General features: G+C 41.9%; 1 pseudogene; it reads right to left on the minus strand.

The window, feature by feature from the left end:
• Positions 1-1,501: 1,501 nt before the first annotated feature.
• Positions 1,502-1,627, minus strand: LOC130297197 (U2 spliceosomal RNA; annotated as a pseudogene).
• Positions 1,628-18,177: the final 16,550 nt, after the last annotated feature.

The raw sequence follows: 18,177 nt of genomic DNA on the forward strand, positions 1-18,177 counted from the left end.
ACCCCGGTGTTTTGCTGCAATCTGGCAGTTTTGCCAAATTGCAGCATGCTGGGACTCTGGCATTTAAAAAAAAAATGCCATAGTTTTACCATCCTTGGAGGGAAGTAGTGATGCACAGCATACCCACTTTCCTCCGCAGCCATACAGTTTCCAGGGCAGCATGGTGCAGCGCTGGGAATTGTCCCTGAAGAGATCGGGACATGGCTGTGCCTGCAGCTATAGAGCCGGGAGCACAGCTGATCCTGAGCAGTAGATATACGTCCTATATCTACTGCCCAGCAAGAATGTTTGTACACATCGCTGGTTCACCTAACCCCTTGCTGGGCTGTGTGCTATGAGGTAAAGGGGTACTCCAGTGGAAAACTTTTTTTATTAATCAACTGGTGCCAGAAAGTTAAACAGATTTGTAAGTTACTTCTATTTAAAAATCGTAATCCTTCCAGTACTTATCAGCGGCTGTATACCACAGAGGAAGTTCTTTTCTGTCTGACCGCATTGCTCTGTGCCGATGCCTCTGTCCATGTCAGGGACTGTCCAGAGCAGGGTAGGTTTGCTATAGGGATTCTTTCCTGCTCTGGACACTTCCTGAAATTGACAGAGGTGTCAGCAGAGAGCACTGTGGTCAGACAGAAAAGAACTTCCTGTGGAGCATACAGCAGCTGATAAGTACTGAAAGGGGTAAGATTTTTAAATAGAAGTAATTTACAAATCTGTTTAATTTCTGGCACCAGTTGACTAAAAAATGTTTTCCACTGGAGTACCCCTTTTACTCACACTGCTGGACAGTGTTAGTTAACCCTTTGTGTGGTATCCAGTATATACAGCAGCCGTCCACTTACCTCATCCTGGGTCTGTGCAGCTCTGCCCCTACTTGATGACATAACTAGAGGCCGAGCTACTTTTTAAGAGCCGAGGTACGTGCTCTCAAATCACCCAAGGTGCAAGAAAAAGTGCAAACGTGTTACACTAAAACTTTTTACCAAAGCTACTAAGGGACTACAAATGCTCCTGGCATCCCCCTTGGTGTTAGCCAAGGTATCTGCCCGCAGAGCCGTAAATGGTCGGTACCCAGGGTTTTTGCAGGGAGGTGCGGAACCTGATGGCCACACACACACACACACCTCCCCTAGAACGCTAGGAGGGACACCCAGAAGGGCTACCACATCCTAACAATCCAGTGGACACACAACACGCAAAAAGTGACACAGTGACAAAAAGAAAGAAATAAGTGAATGTGTGCAGATATACTGCCCGGACATCCGGACGGATCTATAAAAAAATTCTCTAATTCTAGCCAGAAGGTCGGGAATCAAGAGGTGAGTGCCACTAAGATGAAGAGATCATGGTGCCAGTGCTTCCACTCAGTGAGCCAGTACCCTCAGTTTTGGCACCTTGGGGTCACCACTCCCCGAGGCACTAAAGTACCTCGGCTCTAGTCCCTCCCAGCCTCATGGTGAGACCCGGAGGGAAACAGGTCACATCGGGGCAGCCGTTGAGCTAGTTTGGGTGCCAGACCTGGAACGCCCCAATACACATGCCCCTACATGCAGACATCCATTCCTACCAGTCGGCTATCTGATAAGAACAGATACCATACTTGATCTTAGCCAAAAGGCAGAGAAGCAGAGCTACATCCCCGGAGCCAGGTAAGTGTAAGGCTCTATTAACATTGTACATTTTGTATGTGAACAGACCCTTATGGCAGTGTGGCAGACAGGGAGACTCCAACCAAAGGCTATCCAAGCATGCTAGGACTTGTAGTTGTGCAACAACTGGAGGCTCCCTGTTTTGGAAGACCTTGCATCCCGGTACCCTTGTGGCGGTGGGTACCAGGGTAATAATTGAGGGTTAGCGCTAGCTATGCCCTGGCTTAGTAATAAATTCTTTCCATAAGATGGCGTCAACTACGAAGTCTGAAAATTTGAATGAAAAAAACAGCACATTGGGAAAAGTATTTTGTTTCAAAAGAACACTTCCCCACAAAGCCCTCTTCAGCCATTTCATTAAAAGAAAAAAAAAAGGCTTGTCATTGACGTAGTCCACAGCATTCGACGTAGTCCTCTGCATACACGGATCTGAAAAGAGAAGAGAAAAACACGAAAAATAGGTCAGTAGATTTTTGGCATGATTGGGTGTGAACAGCTCAGCCTCCCCGGATCGGATCAACAGCAAAGGAAAGGAAGGTCCAGCGTCAGGTGCAGTAAAAATTCAGGTATTTACTGTGGGATCATAAGACACATACAGTGCAACAAGCCTGGCTACCGACGCGTTTCGGACCGTTACGGTTCTTAGTCATGGCCATGACTAAGGACCTGTAACGGTCCTAAACGCGTCGGAAACCAGGCTTGTTGCACTGTATGTGTCTTATGATCCTACAATAAATACCTGAATTTTTACTGCACCTGACGCTGGACCTTCCTTTCCATTTTTGGCATAATGCAATGTCTTCCCAAACAGGGAGCCCTCAGTTGTTGCTAAACTACAACTCCCAGCATGCCCGGACAGCCTTTGGCTGTCCGGGCATGCTGGGAGTTGTAGTTTAGCAACAGTTGGCTGAATTTGTGTAGGGCCTGCCTGGGGGGGAAGGTGGTGAGAGACTTGTGGACCTTCAGTAAAAAGAAAAAATAGGGTCTATTGAGGTTATTCACAGTTAGAAATTGAAATTCCCGTTTATTTGTAATATTGTTGGTATGTGCTTCCTGGAAAAAGGTAAGTAATGCTTTATGGATGTTAGGAAAAAGGTCCTCAATGGTCTTGGAATAATATGTGGAATCTGAGAGCATACGTAAGGCTTCTGTGTTGTATTGCTTATAATCCATAATAACCAGACACACCCCCCCCCCCCTCTCCTTATCTGCTGGTCTGAACACCAGATCATGATTTTTTTGCTGTTTTTTCAATTAGAGGCATTCAGTCTTATTGAGGTTTGTTTTATGTCTATTAGAAGGTAAGTTTTTTGCAGGACTAGTTAAAGGGTACCTCTCATCAAAAAAACTTTTGATATATTATAGATTAATGTATGCAGAATAACTTTACAATTGCATGTTATTAAAAAATATGCTTCTTTCTATTTAATTTTCCACTTTGAAGAAATGACCACTAGGGGTCTCCCTACCAGTCCTGGCAGCAAGCATTTCAGACTCATGCCGGAGTCCTAAACACTACGAGCTGCCAGTCTGCTTTGTTCACAAAGGAGAACACTCAGAGCTGCCAGCCTGCTTTGTTCACAGCCTGTTTGGCTGTGAACAAAGCAGGCTGGCAGCTCTGAGTGTTTAGGACTCCAGCATGAGTCAGAAATTCTTGCTGACAGGACTGATCGGGAAAAATACAATAGAAAGAAGCATATTTTTCATTAACATGCTATTGGAAAGTTATTCAACATTCATTAATCTAAAATATATCAAAAGTTTATTTGATGAGAGGTACCTTTTAATGAAAAGTACTAATGAATTGCCCTTAGGCATGTACTGGATAAAGCGTAGAAGGAGCACTGAAAGATTGATGCCTAAATTCATCTGAAGGTGGAATAATCTCAGTTTGAGCATGGATTTCTTCCTCTTCGTGTAGGTTAGTTTCCTTCATGTTAAAAAACCTTTTTAGAGTAACTTTACCGGTGAATTTATGAAGGTCCAAGAAAAGCTGAAAGGGATCTGCTTTATAGGTGGGACAAAAGAGAGTCCCTTTTTTTTTTTAACACAGAAATTTCCTCTAGAAAGATTTGTGCTATTGGGGGGTTTCTTTTGATTTGCTACGGCTCTAAAAAAAATCACCGGTCCTGGTGGAGGATGATTGGGCAGCCTCTGCTTCTTCTAGTAGTGGTGCTTCTTCTATGGTAGTTTCCTGTGGCTGATTGGAGAAAAGGGATCAAAGTCGATTGGTTGCTAATATTATCAACTGTGATAATAGGGGACCCTGTATCTCGAGTCAGTTGGTTACTCGTAGTATCCCCTATAGTCATCGGGGACACTATGATATGATCTGTCTGGTCCCCATATGTCTGGGTTGCAGAGGTATCATGAATTGACAGATCTAGTAGTCCTCCAAACTCAGGTAGCGAGTCTTGAGTTCTCCCCATATCCTTACAGAGAGAAAAAATTGTTATTTTCAGAACTCCTGCCTGAATGAAGAATGAGGTTGGTGTGAACAATTGTTTGGGTTCTTCATTCTGTAAAGAGCTGGAGGATTTTCTGGAGGTTATTGGAGACATGTAACCTGGATGGGTTTACATTGTCTTTTGGGCAACCTTTTGTTGATCCTCTGTGTGAGGCATAATAGGTGTCTCTTTGTGGTGAGCATTGTGTTCCTTCTTCTTGTAATTAGTGTTCACAAATTATTTCTGCTGAAAAATTTTTTGGGCATAGCTCAATCCCATAGTTACATAGTTTTTTGTTTTTTTTTGGGCTCCACCTGCTGGATTTAGATTATTTGGACCAAACTGAGATTGTTTTACTGATTGATTGATTAGGTGTATGGTTCTTATGATCTCTCCAATGCCAGGGGTCTCCCTTGCAGTAATCCCCCCCTGTCCATATTTAGTTTGTTTACTTTCTTTTCTATAATTTCTCTATTCTATAATAGTCTCTATTTTAGTGAGCCTCCCTGTAATATAATAATTTATCCTATTAAAGTCTGGGTGGGTATTGTATGTGTGAAGTGTATTCATTATTTGTTTATCTGAGTATTCGCATAATTACACAATAACATCCTTTTATCAACCAGCATTTTAAGCATGTTAAAAGTACTTTTATCCAAAAATTCATGCCAATCTTTAGAGTAGTGTACATCATCAGGAATGGATGGGGTGATCCGTTCTTTTAGATAAATGTTCAAAAAGGAAATGTCTACCTGATGTTGAAGTTCAGTTGGTTGGTTCACCAATTAAATACAATACTGTTTATATTATCAGAGGGAAAATTTTAAGGAAGTGAATAGAAAGAAAGAAAAAGTCAGTTGTTCAAAAACCATCTCACAATGTCAGGTCTAGTATCACAAGAAAACTTACCAGCCAACATTCCTGGGCTGAAAACTGCCCAAACAAGGTCACAGCGTGACAAAGTGTGAATTTTTTTTTTTCTACAAAAAATTGATCAAACATGCCCAATCCCCCTTCACTCCGAAGGTAAAGATCAGGAGATCACTGTCCCCATACACAGATGATAGACATTTATCTAGTATTTTTCTAAATCTCCCTTTCCATGAACTAGGTCTATAGTGAGGAACAATGTACAAAAAAATACATTCGAGGAAATCCCTGTGCAATTTAATAACCACATTCAAAACCCCTTAGAGGTATCCCATTCCAAGGGGGGGTTAAAGCCCACTTACTTAAGACCCCCTTAAAAAATCTGTATTGGTATGCTTAAGAATAACTTTAGCAAGAAAAAAACGCTAGAAAAACGCCATTTTTTTCTGGCGTTTTTTGCATTTGATTGGAAATTGCATTTTTGGCTCCTTTGTAGTACTACTACTCCCAGCATGGAACCGTAGTAGTAGTAGTACAGTGGGGATCAAAAGTTTGGGCACCCCAGGTAAAAATTTGTATTAATGTGCATAAAGAAGCCAAGGAAAGATGGAAAAATCTCCAAAAGGCATCAAATTACAGATTAGACATTCTTATAATATGACAATAAAAGTTAGATTTTATTTCCATCATTTACACTTTCAAAATAACAGAAAACAAAAAAATGTAATCTGCAAAAGTTTGGGCACCCTAAAGAATTTATAGCATGCACTGCCCCCTTTGCAAAGCTGAGACCTGCCAGTGTTATGGATTGTTCTCAATCATCATCTGGGAAGACCAGGTGATGTCAATCTCAAAGGTTTTAAATGCCCAGACTCATTTGACCTTGCCCCAACAATCAGCACCATGGGTTCTTCTAAGCAGTTGTCTAGAAATCTGAAACTGAAAATAGTTGACGCTCACAAACCTGGAGAAGTCTATAAGAAGATAGCAAAAAGTTTTCAGATGTCAATATCCTCTGTTCGGAATGTAATTAAGAAATGGCAGTCATCAGGAACAGTGGAAGTTAAAGAAAGATCTGGAAGACCAAGAAAAATAACAGACAGAACAGCTCGCAGGATTGTGAGAAAAACAATTCAAAACCCACGTTTGACTGCACAATCCCTCCAGAATGATCTGGCAGACACTGGAGTTGTGGTACACTATTCCACTATAAAGAGATACTTGTACAAATATGGTCTTCATGGAAGAGTCTTTAGAAGAAAACCTCGTCTACATCCTCACCACAAAAATCAGCGTTTGAACTTTACAAATGAACATATAGACAAGCCTGATGCATTTTGGAAACAAGTTCTGTGGACCGATGAGGGAACAGAAATTAATGAAAAGAAAAGAACCTCTGTCCAACTGTTAAGCATGGGGGTGGATCAATCATGCTTTGGGGTTGTATTGGAGCCAGTGGCACAGGGAAAATCTCACGAGTAGAAGGAAAAATGGATTCAATAAAATTTCTGCAAATTTTGGATGCTAACTTGATGCCATCTGTGAAAAAGCTGAAATTAAAGAGAGGATGGCTTCTACAAATGGATAATGATCCTAAACACACCTCAAAATCCACGGGGGGTTACATCAAGAGACGTAAACTGAAGGTTTTGCCATGGCCTTCACAATCTCCTGACCTCAACATAATTGAAAATCTATGGATAGACCTTAAAAGAGCAGTGCGTGACAGACAGCCCAGAAATCTCAAAGAACTGGAAGACTTTTGTAAGGAAGAATGGGCAAAGATACCTCAAACAAGAATTGAAAGACTCTTGGCTGGCTACAAAAAGCATTTACAAGCTGTGATACTTGCCAAAGGGGGCAGTACAAGATATTAACTCTGCAGGGTGCCCAAACTTTTGCAGATGCCATTTTTTTGTTTTCTGTTATTTTGAAAGTGTAAATGATGGAAATAAAATCTAACATTTGTTGACATATTATAAGAATGTCTAATCTGTAATTTGATGCCTTTTGGAGATTTTTCCATCTTTCCTTGGCTTCTTTATGCACATTAATACAAAGTTTTACCTGGGGTGCCCAAACTTTTGATCCCCACTGTAGTAGTAGTAGTACCTGTCCTAATAGACATATCACCCTGGGTGTCACTCCTGGCACCCGATGCGATCGTCCATAATATATATAGCAGAGATGCGGAACGGCTCTATACCCCCTTAAGGACCAAGGACGTACCGGTACGTCCTTGGTCCTGCTCTCCTGATATAACACGGGGTTACACAGTAACCCCGCATCATATCACGGCGGGCCTGGCGTCATAGTGAAGCCGGGACCCGCCTCTAATAGCGCGCAGCGCCGATCGCTAAAAGCGAAAGTTGCCAGCTAGCTCAGTGGGCTGTTCGGGATAGCCGCGGCAAAATCGCGGCATCCCGAACAGCTTACAGGACAGCGGGAGGGCCCCTACCTGCCTCCTCGCTGTCCGATCGCCGAATGACTGCTCAGTGCCTGAGATCCAGGCATGAGCAGTCAAGCGGCAGAATTATCAATCACTGGTTTCCTATGAGAAACCAGTGATCAATGATGAAGATCAGTGTGTGCAGTGTTATAGGTCCCTATGGGACCTATAACACTGCAAAAAAAAAAGTGGAAAAAAAAAAGTGAATAAAGATCATTTAACTCCTCCCCTATTAAAAGTTTGAATCACCCCCCTTTTCCAATAAAAAAAAAACACAGTGTAAATAAAAATAAACATATATGGTATCACCATATGTCGGAAATGTCCGAATTATAAAAATATATCATTAATTATACCGCTCGGTCAATGGCGTGCGCGCAAAAAAATTCCAAAGTCCAAAATAGTGCATTTTTGGTCACTTTTTATATCATTTAAAAATCAATAAGTCCTATCAATGCATGATGTTATGATTTTTTAAAGGCAAGGAGCAAAAAACAAAAATGCAAAAACGGAAAAACCACCGGTCCTTAAGGGGATCCATCTCTGCACTATACTCCGGACAGTGATGTGAATAGAACATCACTCATTCATATTTTCCACCCAGAGTGGGGATTGGCCGGATGGTTGTAACCAATCACCGCTTTCTGAGGGAAATATTCATATTACTGGCCGGAGTATAGTGCAGAGATGTGAGCTCTGTATAGGGCCACTCCACATCTCTGCAATAGATAGGACGATCGCATCGGGTGTCAGGAGTGATACCCGCTGTGATCTGTTCTTAACTGCAGGTACTACTACTCCCAACATGGAGCACACTCTGCTCCATGTTGGGAGCAGTAGTACCTGCAGTTAAGGAAAGATCACAGTGGATGTCACTCCTGACACCCGCTGTGATCCTCCTGTATAATGTATAGATGCGGCCGGCCGCAATTCTATGGTCCCCTATTCATATTTCCCACAGAATATTGTGATTGGCTGGAACCATCTGGCCAATCACAGCTCTCTGCGGGAAATATTAATAGGTGTCTATATATGGCAGTGCAAGGGACCATAGGAGAGCGGCCGACCGCATCTATACATTATACAGGAGGATCGCAACGGACCTGGGTGATCTGTCAATTAGTACATGTACTGCTACTCCCATCATGGAACAGTGTGTTCCATGCTGGGAATTGTATTACTACCTAAAAAAAAAATGTAAAAAAATAAAGATAGGGGATAAGCTATTTTTCATCCAGACCCTTTTTTAATTGAAACTGTTTTGCAACTTTTTATATGTTTTTTCATATCTTGGAATATGTATTATAGTGTATGCCTTAGTATGTGACTTGTTTCTCCCAGCAATTCAAAGGTTAACTTGAAAACTGGGTGTGTTCTGAATGTTGGTCCCATACTTAAGATTGGAAACTGGGGAAGTGATGCAGGGTCCAGTTGAAGTCGCAGTTTGCGGCGAAACGGTCGTTGTCCCGTCCTCCCGTCTCCGCTCCTGGTGTCTGTATACCCCTATGCTACAATAAAGAAGCACGAGTGTTCCAGCATATCGAGTGCTGTGGTTATCCAAAGAAACAAGAGAAAGATCTGACCTGTTCTAATCAAAATGGTCAGAACTACAGCAAGTCTTGGTTAGTGGACCAAGTGTCACATACAGAAGAGGCCCTAATCTGTATGACATCTTTGTCCGTAGCTTTTTACAGACAGAGAAACCAGAATGAGAAACCTGGTTACCGAACCCACCTCAAGGCTCGTACTCATGTGGACACTTTTTCTCGTGTAAATTTATGTCAATGATCAAGTCATTCACAAATCCTTTTGACAGAATTATGTGGTAAGACAATTCATAAATTGTAGCAGCAGAAATGTCATCTATATAGCAAAATGTGACTGGCTCAAATTATATGTGGTGGTAAGACACCCAAATTATGTCAACTTACATTAGGCCCAAGAAAGGGTGATATTGATAAATTACTACTTAAAGGGGTACTCTGCCCCCTCCCATAGACTTGCATTGAGGGTGTAATGTCATGAGGGGGTGGGGCTATGACATCACGAGCTCCCGGCGCCATCTCCAGCATTCAGAACAGTTTGTTCCAAACGCTGAGCAGTGGAGTACCCCTTTAAGGAAGATTGCAGAAGGATCTTAAAAGTAGGGTGCCATTTGACCTCAATGTACGGTGTCCATTTTAGAACATAGTCAGTCGTCAGATGTAACCCCGTTCTCCGTCAGGTGAAACAGCATCCCGCCTCCTCCCTCGGGCCAATCTCCGTTAGGCATCAGCCGTAACTCCCTCCTTTGTCATCCTAAAGTGATGAAAAACATTCCTGCCGTGTAGCAGAGCCGAGTCAGTGTCGGCTCTCTGCTATACGGATTCTGCTGTACACGCTATTCAATGTCGGCTCTGCTATACAGACTCTGTAGCACATGTAGTGTCTGTAGTACACACGTGCAAGTTTCACAGTTTCGTCACAGTGTCTGTAGTACACACTGTGCTATACATGCTGTGCAGCGTCGGCTCTGCTATACATGCTGTGCTATGCATTGGTACGGCCTCACCTGGAATATGCTGTTCAGTTTTGGTCGCCTGTTCATAAAAGGGACACTGCAGAGTTGGAAAGGGTGCAGAGACGCGCGACCAAACTAATATGGGGCATGGAACATCTTAGCTATGAGGAGCGATTAAAGGAGTTACAATTGTTTAGTCTTGAGAAGAGACGTTTAAGGGGGGATATGATAAACGTATATAAGTATATTAATGGCCCATACAAAAAATATGGAGAAAAACTGTTCCAGGTTAAACCCCCCCAAAGGACGAGGGGGCACTCCCTCCGTCTGGAGAAGAAAAGGTTTAGTCTAAAGGGGCGGCACGCCTTCTTTACCGTGAGGACTGTGAATTTATGGAACGGTCTACCTCAGGAACTGGTCACAGCAGGAACAATTAACAGCTTTAAAACAGGGTTAGATACATTCCTGGAACAAAATAACATTAAAGCTTATGCAGAATTATAAAACTACATCCCTTTCCCTTATCCCCTTACATCCTTCCCTTCAATCCCCTGGTTGGACTTGATGGACGTATGTCTTTTTTCAACCATACTAACTATACTATGCGGCAGAAAGTTGCGTCTGAGGGAGAATGGTCTGAGGCATGACGGCGGTTTGGACGACGGAGTTTCGGATGAGGGAGGATGGAGTTGCGGCTGACGACTGACGGCGATTGGTGTGAGGGAGGAGGGAGGAGGCAGGACGCCATTTCACATGACGGAGGACTGAGTTGCGGCTGACAGCGATTGGTCCGGGGGAGGAGGCGGGACGCCGTTTCACCTGACTGAGGACGGAGTTATGTCAGACGACTGATGATGTCCTACAATGGACACTGTATCAGTGAAGATTTTTCTTCCTCTGCTGCTGCTGACTAAATAATGATTGTACTATGAAATAAGAATGTGAAATGATTACATTATTTTTACTGAATTATTAGGATTAATATGATGATTAATGTAATAAAATGGTTAAATTGAAGGAATTGAAGTTGTACATGAATAATTCATGGAGTCAAGCTATGACTAATTGGACCCATAGTTGAACCATGACCTGCATTTGACACTATAATGTAGGACATAGGTTACGTTAAAGGGATACCAATGTGTTTTGTCAGTTTCTACTTAACCCTTGCAGGTGAGTTTTCTTGTTATCTCTGGTCTCGTGATCGCTCTTTGCTTGTCTTTCTTTTCCTTTCTTTGCACAAGTGTGTCCATGTAGTGTAGCATCTATTTCCGTTTGGCCTTTGCTTTAGAAACTACAGCTCCCAGCATGCCTTGTAGCCTGTCTCCTCTTTCAGAGCCCTGCCCAACTTGTTTTGCATTGCTGCCCAGCCCTGTTTGTGGGCGGCTCTTCTTTTCTTTCCCCTTTAGCATTCCCTTTCCCCGCCCTGCTCATTAGTATACTCGTCCCACCCTCATTGTCAGCTTCTCACCCCACAGTCCCCATATCAGGGAATGAATGAATTGTCAGCGGGGGGAACTGATCATATGTGACCCGCGGGTGCTGCTCTCCTTCTCTCCCCCCCCCCCCCCCCCCCCCCAATGAATTGTCATCCACAGCATGCTGTCCCCACATTGGGGAACTAATCATATGTGACCCGCGGGCGCTGCTCTGCTTTATGCCCTCCCCCCCCCCCCCCCCCCAAAGCGATGTCCCCCGCAAGGGACATCTGTACTGATTAATTTTAAATTTTCCTGTGCCCGAGCTACAAAAATGAACAAAATAAAACTTTGACTCACCTTCCTGCATTCCCCCGTTGCTATGGTAACGGCCTCACAGTCCTCCACTGCGATCCTCATGCTGCTTCCTGGAGACGGAAACGTCACAGAGCCATCAGCGTATCACCGGCCGCAGCGATGTCCCGTCTCGGACGGTGATAGGCTGAGCACACTGTCATGTAAGGAGCCAGCTTGCTCCTTACATGACAGTGCGCTCAGCCTATCAGCGTCAGTGTATCACCGTCCGAGGCGGGACATTGCTGCGGCCGGTGATTCGCTGATGGCTCTGTGATGTCCTCGTCTCCAGGAAGCAGCATGAGGATCGCAGCGGAGGACCGTGAGGCCGTTACTGTAGCAACGGGGGAATGCAGGAAGGGGAGTCAAAGTTTTATTTTGATCATTTTTGCAGCCCGGGCATAGGAATATGTAAAATTCATCAGTACAGATGTCCTTTAAGCCTTGTGGGGAGGGAGGTGGTTGAAGGGCAGGAAGCAGAGCAGCGCCCGTGGGTCACATTTGATTAGTTCCCTGATGTGGGGACAGCGCGCTGTGGATGACAATTCATTAATTCCCTGATGTGGGGACTGCAGGGTGAGAAGTAGTGTTGAGCGGCATAGGCCATATTCAAATTCGCGAATATTCGCGAATATATGGACGAATATTCGTCATATATTCGCGAATATTCGCATATTCGTTATATTCTCGTTTTATTTTCGCATATGCGAAAATCCGCGTATGCGAAAATTAACATAAGTGAGTATTGGCATATACAAAATTAACATGAGCGTAAATTCGCATATGCGAAAATTAGCATATGCTGATTTTCGCATATGCGAAATTTCGCACGACAGTCTCACACAGTAGTATTACAGCCTTCTTTACACCACACAAGCTGGAAGCAGAGAGGGGTGATCACTGTGATGTGTACTGTGAAGAAAAAAAAAAAAAATAAATAAAAAAAAAAACGAATATTCGGAATTACGAATATATAGCGCTATATTCGCGAAATTCGCGAATATGCGATATTCGCGAATAATATTCGAATTGCGGATATTCGCGAGCAACACTAGTGAGAAGCTCACAGTGCGCCCGCGGGGGGGGGGGGGGGGGGGGAATCATGATAGCGCTGCAGCTGACATGTTACTAATTCCCCCGCCTTGGGGACTGTGCGCGCGGGGGGGGGGGGGGATCATGATAGCAGATTCCCCCCGCACGCGCATGGTCCCCATGGCGGGGAAGGGGTTACATGTCAGCCGCAGCGCTGATACAGGGTATTCAGTACATTGTGAGCCGGGGGCAGGGCTGGCTGACAGTGGGAGGAGACATCCATCCTCCCCCAACAATTCAATGAATATTCATCACAGGGGTGTGGAAAAGGGGCGAAACCATTGCAGGAGAAAAAAAACAACGTCTGCAGCACTGATGTCTTGTCCACAACAGTGAACAAACATGGCCGTGAGTGTGGACGACAGTCAAAAGCAACCAGAAAAACTACTGAACTTCCGTCACAGCAAAGAGGTCAGTAGAAAACACTTATGTTGTGTACAGATGTATAACATGTGAATTACATAAGTGCTAAACTCACTACAAACACGCTAGATAACCATAAAGCTGTGGTACCGGAGCACCCCTTTAAGTATCTCTTTATAGATATATAATTCCCAGACATCACCATAATATCTCCCAATGTGATAAAGGACATATGGGGGTATATCATTTTGGCTTTATTGTTTTTAGGTGTATATTGGTCGCTATTTAGGCAAACTGTTGAACCTAGTGGGTTCTTTTGTGACCTTAGTTGGTCCGCATATTTTCCCAAATGTGTGTGTGTACAGCATTTTTATTTGGTCTTCTGTAGTGGTAATAAATACATTATTGTGCAAACACCTCCAAAAAGTCACAAATGTACACCAACCCAGACATGGCTTATCTTTTTGGTGTGTGTGTGTGTGTGTGTGTGTGTGTATAAAGGTTGCAAATTTTTCGTATGTGATAAAAAAAATTCCCAAAATATTGCACAACAAAAAAAAAGAGAAAAAGTGAAATTTCTGAAAAATGTGTACCTGCACAAAATGGCCCTCATTTACTATTGCAAACCCGACATGGTTTGTCGGGTTGTGCGCCAGATCCTGCTAAGAAAACCCGAAAAGGGGGTGTGGCCATCGGGAAAAGGGGCATGGTCACCGAAAAGGGGCATGTTCCCGAAATTTTCACAAAAACCCAACATATTTACTAAGGTTTCTACAAAAAATGTGGTGGATTTGAGCTGAGGAAAACCCGACAGATCAGAACATGTGGAAAATGTAGGGAAACCTTAGTAAATACCGTGGAAAATAAATTGTAGGGAATTAAAACCCAGAAAGAAAACTACACAACACTCTTAGTAAATAAGGGCCATTGTATCAAATGCTGTATGACTTTTTAATAAATTTGGTTCACTTATGCATTAGCAGGACATTAAGAAAAGGTGTACAAAAATGCTTCACCTACAATGATAAATTACTACAAAAGAAAAACACTATTGTTTAGCTCACTATAGCAAAAGGATGAAGCGAACCAGAGGTTACTGTTGCTGCCTATACTAACAAAATAGGCCAAAAATATTTAACAGTAAAAAAAAGGAAGGAAAACAGTCACCTGATGTCTTTTAAAAATAGAATGAAATAGCAGATGAAAGTAAAAAAAAACGAATAACAAATATGGTATCCAATAAAATAATTAGTCATATTTATTTTATGATTAAAAGACAAAGGACCACCGCAGGGCCCTTGTGATAGTCTAAAATAAAGAATAATAGAAGATGATAAAAATCTGTACAGTAAATAAAAATTATGACTGCCTCTAAAAATATCTCTTGTTTCTCAATAATAATTGAGCAGTGTTCACACTTATACAAACTTATATAAAGTCCGTATGTCATACACATATGAAAAACCTTCCTTTCCAGGATAATCACGTATGTCATCACAAATTTGTGCAATAAGTGCTCAAAGTTCCACTGCTACTATTATCTAAAGGGGACTGCTACTACCACTACCTAAAGGAGGCTGCTACTACCACCTAAAGAGGACTGCTGCTACTACTGCTTAAAGGGGACTGCGACTACTACTACCTAAAGAGGACTGCTGCTACTACTACCTAAAGGGGACTGCTACTACCACTACCTAAAGGAGGCTGCTGCTACTATTATCTAAAGGGGACTACTACTACCACTACCTAAAGGAGGCTGCTGCTACTACTACCTAAAGAGGACTGCTGCTACTACTGCTTAAAGGGGACTGCTACTACTACTACCTAAAAGGGGCTACTACTACTATATATGGAGGGGGGCTAAATCTATATACAAGGAATAACCCATACATATATATATTAACTATCTAGAGGAAGCCGCTAACTACAGGTGTTACCTACCTTCTTAAGACACTTGTGTAATGGGGGAAACTATGTGAAGAAACCGGTCTGCTTACTGGAGTAACCCAACTACTATATGGGGGGCCTACCTACTCTTTTCCAGCCCACTTATCTACCCACTCTATTGTGTGGGACACCAAGAAGGTTATTATTACTGTATGAAGTGCTGGAAAAGTGTGCCGCCTAAAATCTGGCAGGTTCTGTGAAGACGAGTTGTGGCTACAATCCTCATGAATGTCTGGGCCAGATGGAGAAGAAAAAGGAAAGTGAATGACTCCAATTAGAGAAGATGTCACCTGATGTAACTGTATCTAATCACTTTTATGGTCTGCAGAACCTGTGTACAGCTGGTATCTACCACTAAATGGTCATTGCATCAGGGAATATTTCCTCCTTGTATACTGGTATTATTAGTAATATTGGTCAGTATACAGGATTTGGTCAGTAACAGTATGATAGTGATATGTATTTTAATAATATTCCTCCTTGGCCCCCTGACAAGTGGCAAGCAAAAACGCGTTCGGTGTAGGTGAGGCGTCCCATGATAGGGTGTATGACCGGACTATACTTGTATGCATTTTACATCACTCTATCATCTATTGCTGTTTAGGCTACTGCACCTTTACTTTATTGCTCTGTATGTGTTGCCATTGCTTTTCTTATTTCCATACAGCCTCCACCTATTTGGATTGATGCCATATATTTTTTCTCCTGTTCAGTTTTCTATATATGAATATTCATGATCCTGGAGCTATACTAACTAGCCCATGTGTGATTTTGCCTCTATACTAGGGACTTACTTACCACTTTTTTGGCAGTATGTATACTTTTGTCCACCTATTCAACTGTGTTATAATTTTAATGTATGTTTTTTTTTTTTATAATCTTTCAATAAAGTTTGTTACCTATTCCATAGTTAGCCTCATAGTTTTTTGGTGAGAGTAGTATTATATAGTGGCCTATGGTGCTATAATTTTCTGTATAAATGTTTGGCTAATAATATTCCTCCTTGTATAGTGTTATTATTCATATTGTTGGTCTCAGTATACAGGATTTGGTCAGTAACAGTATGATGGTAATCTGTATGATGACAATATTCTTCTTTGTATACTTTTATTATTGGTTATATCGTCCCTGGAGTACAAGGCAATTGTAAGTCGATGGGCTCCAAAGAATGATTTGGATATGCTACAGCTTCTGAGCACCTACCCAGATACAGAGGTCAAAAAAAGTGCTCTCACAGTTGCCAAGAGATACCTTTGCTATCTGTCAGAAACAAACGTAGGATTGGCTTTTTTTGGACAAACTTATTACTCTGATAAGGAAATAAGGCGGATAAGGAAAATATGACAAAAAATGTTGAAACCAAACCTGCAAAGAAAAAGCAAATGAAATGATTAGAGGGTAAAAACCTAGTTTTTTTTAAGTAAAAGACCTGAGCCATTTCATTAGTAATAAAACAAAGCCATTCTTTGAATTGTTTGGGATCCACGACGTGACAGAATACTACGTGATTCCCTAAGAAGCCATGTGAACGATCTTGAGGTGGTCAATATACCACAGAAAGAAGAATATCTCTGATAAAAAAAAGTTTAACGAATCGATCAGGGACGAACAACAAAAACAATTCTTGTTGAGGATAGGCAAGCATTATAGAAAAGGCGTCGCCAAGCGAACAAAAGAAGGGATTGCATTGTCCAAAGCTGATTAATATAACATCTGTTTTGCCTATCATACTACCTATTAATCTTAGTGTCTAGTTTTAATATTTTCAGTTTGTAATTTCTACTAGTGTTTCCCAATAAAAGTAATTAACATTGAAAAATCATATTTTTTGCTTACTTTTATAAAACTGATCAAAGTGTGCAACCGCTAAATATTATCCAATCTTCTCGAAATTTGGCATATCTATCTTTTACATCACTGAGGCTTGGGGCATAAGCAAAGTCTGCAAAAGTTTTACATTAAATTTTTTGCCTTACAAAATGAAACACCTACATATATATATATGTATATATATTTTTATATATATATATATATATATATATATATAGATATTTCCCCTTTATGTATCTTATTGGTCTGCTTGGGTTAAAATTCCAGGCCTATTTTTGGTCCCAGTCCAGCCCTGGTAATGAATGAATGAAAGGTAAAAGACTGCAAGGAGTCAAATCCTGAAATTCCTTTTACTATCATCTGTCATTGATATTACTGAGAAGTTGAAACATTCAGAATCCCCAGGAAGGCAGCCACAGAGTTGGTACCATGGAGCATAGTGCATAAAAGTTGCCATCACTTTGCATATTCAATAACTGCAGAGCTCAAACCTCATTGGCCATTAAAATCATCACAAAAACTGTGCCCACTTAGAGCTTCATGGTATGGGTTTCCATGGCTGAGCAGCTGTAGCACGCCTTACATCACCAAGCACCATGCCAAGCGTTGGATGATATGGTGTAAAGCTGCGGTCATTAGACGGATCACACTTCTCTGGCAATCTGATGGATCAGCCCTGGTTTGGGGAATGCCAGGAGAATATAACCTGCATTATGACTGCATTATATATTGCTAGGGGTAGCATACAAAAAAAAAACATATACTTACCTACTTCAATCCCCCAGTCATCCGGTCAACCGCAGCTCCAGCTACTTTCTTCTTACGAGCTCTTCTCTGAAATGATGGTCCGCTTAGCCAATCACTGACTGCAGCGGGATCCCATCTCACTCTATGATTGGAGTCATTGCAGAGAACTTGTAAGTTGCTGGTGCTGTGGTAGCAGGGCCGGTTTTAGGCTTAGCGTGGTTCTAGGCAAAATCAAAAGTGGGGCCCCAAAAGTCGTAATAGTGCACTTACCAGATTGGAACATTTTTGGTCACTTCAAATACTATAAAAAAAAAATCTAAAAAGCAATTGAAAAATCCCATCAAAACAAAAATAGTACCGATAAAAACTACAAATCACAGCGCAAAAAATGACCTCATACATCCCTATATAAAGAAAAATAAAAGAGTTATAGGGATCAGAATAGTACAATTTTATATTATTGTATAGTCCCTCCACATTAGGTAGACAGTATAGTACCCCCCACATTAGGTAA

This window comes from Hyla sarda, chromosome 12, assembly GCF_029499605.1.
Source record: "Hyla sarda isolate aHylSar1 chromosome 12, aHylSar1.hap1, whole genome shotgun sequence".
NCBI lineage: Eukaryota > Metazoa > Chordata > Amphibia > Anura > Hylidae > Hyla > Hyla sarda.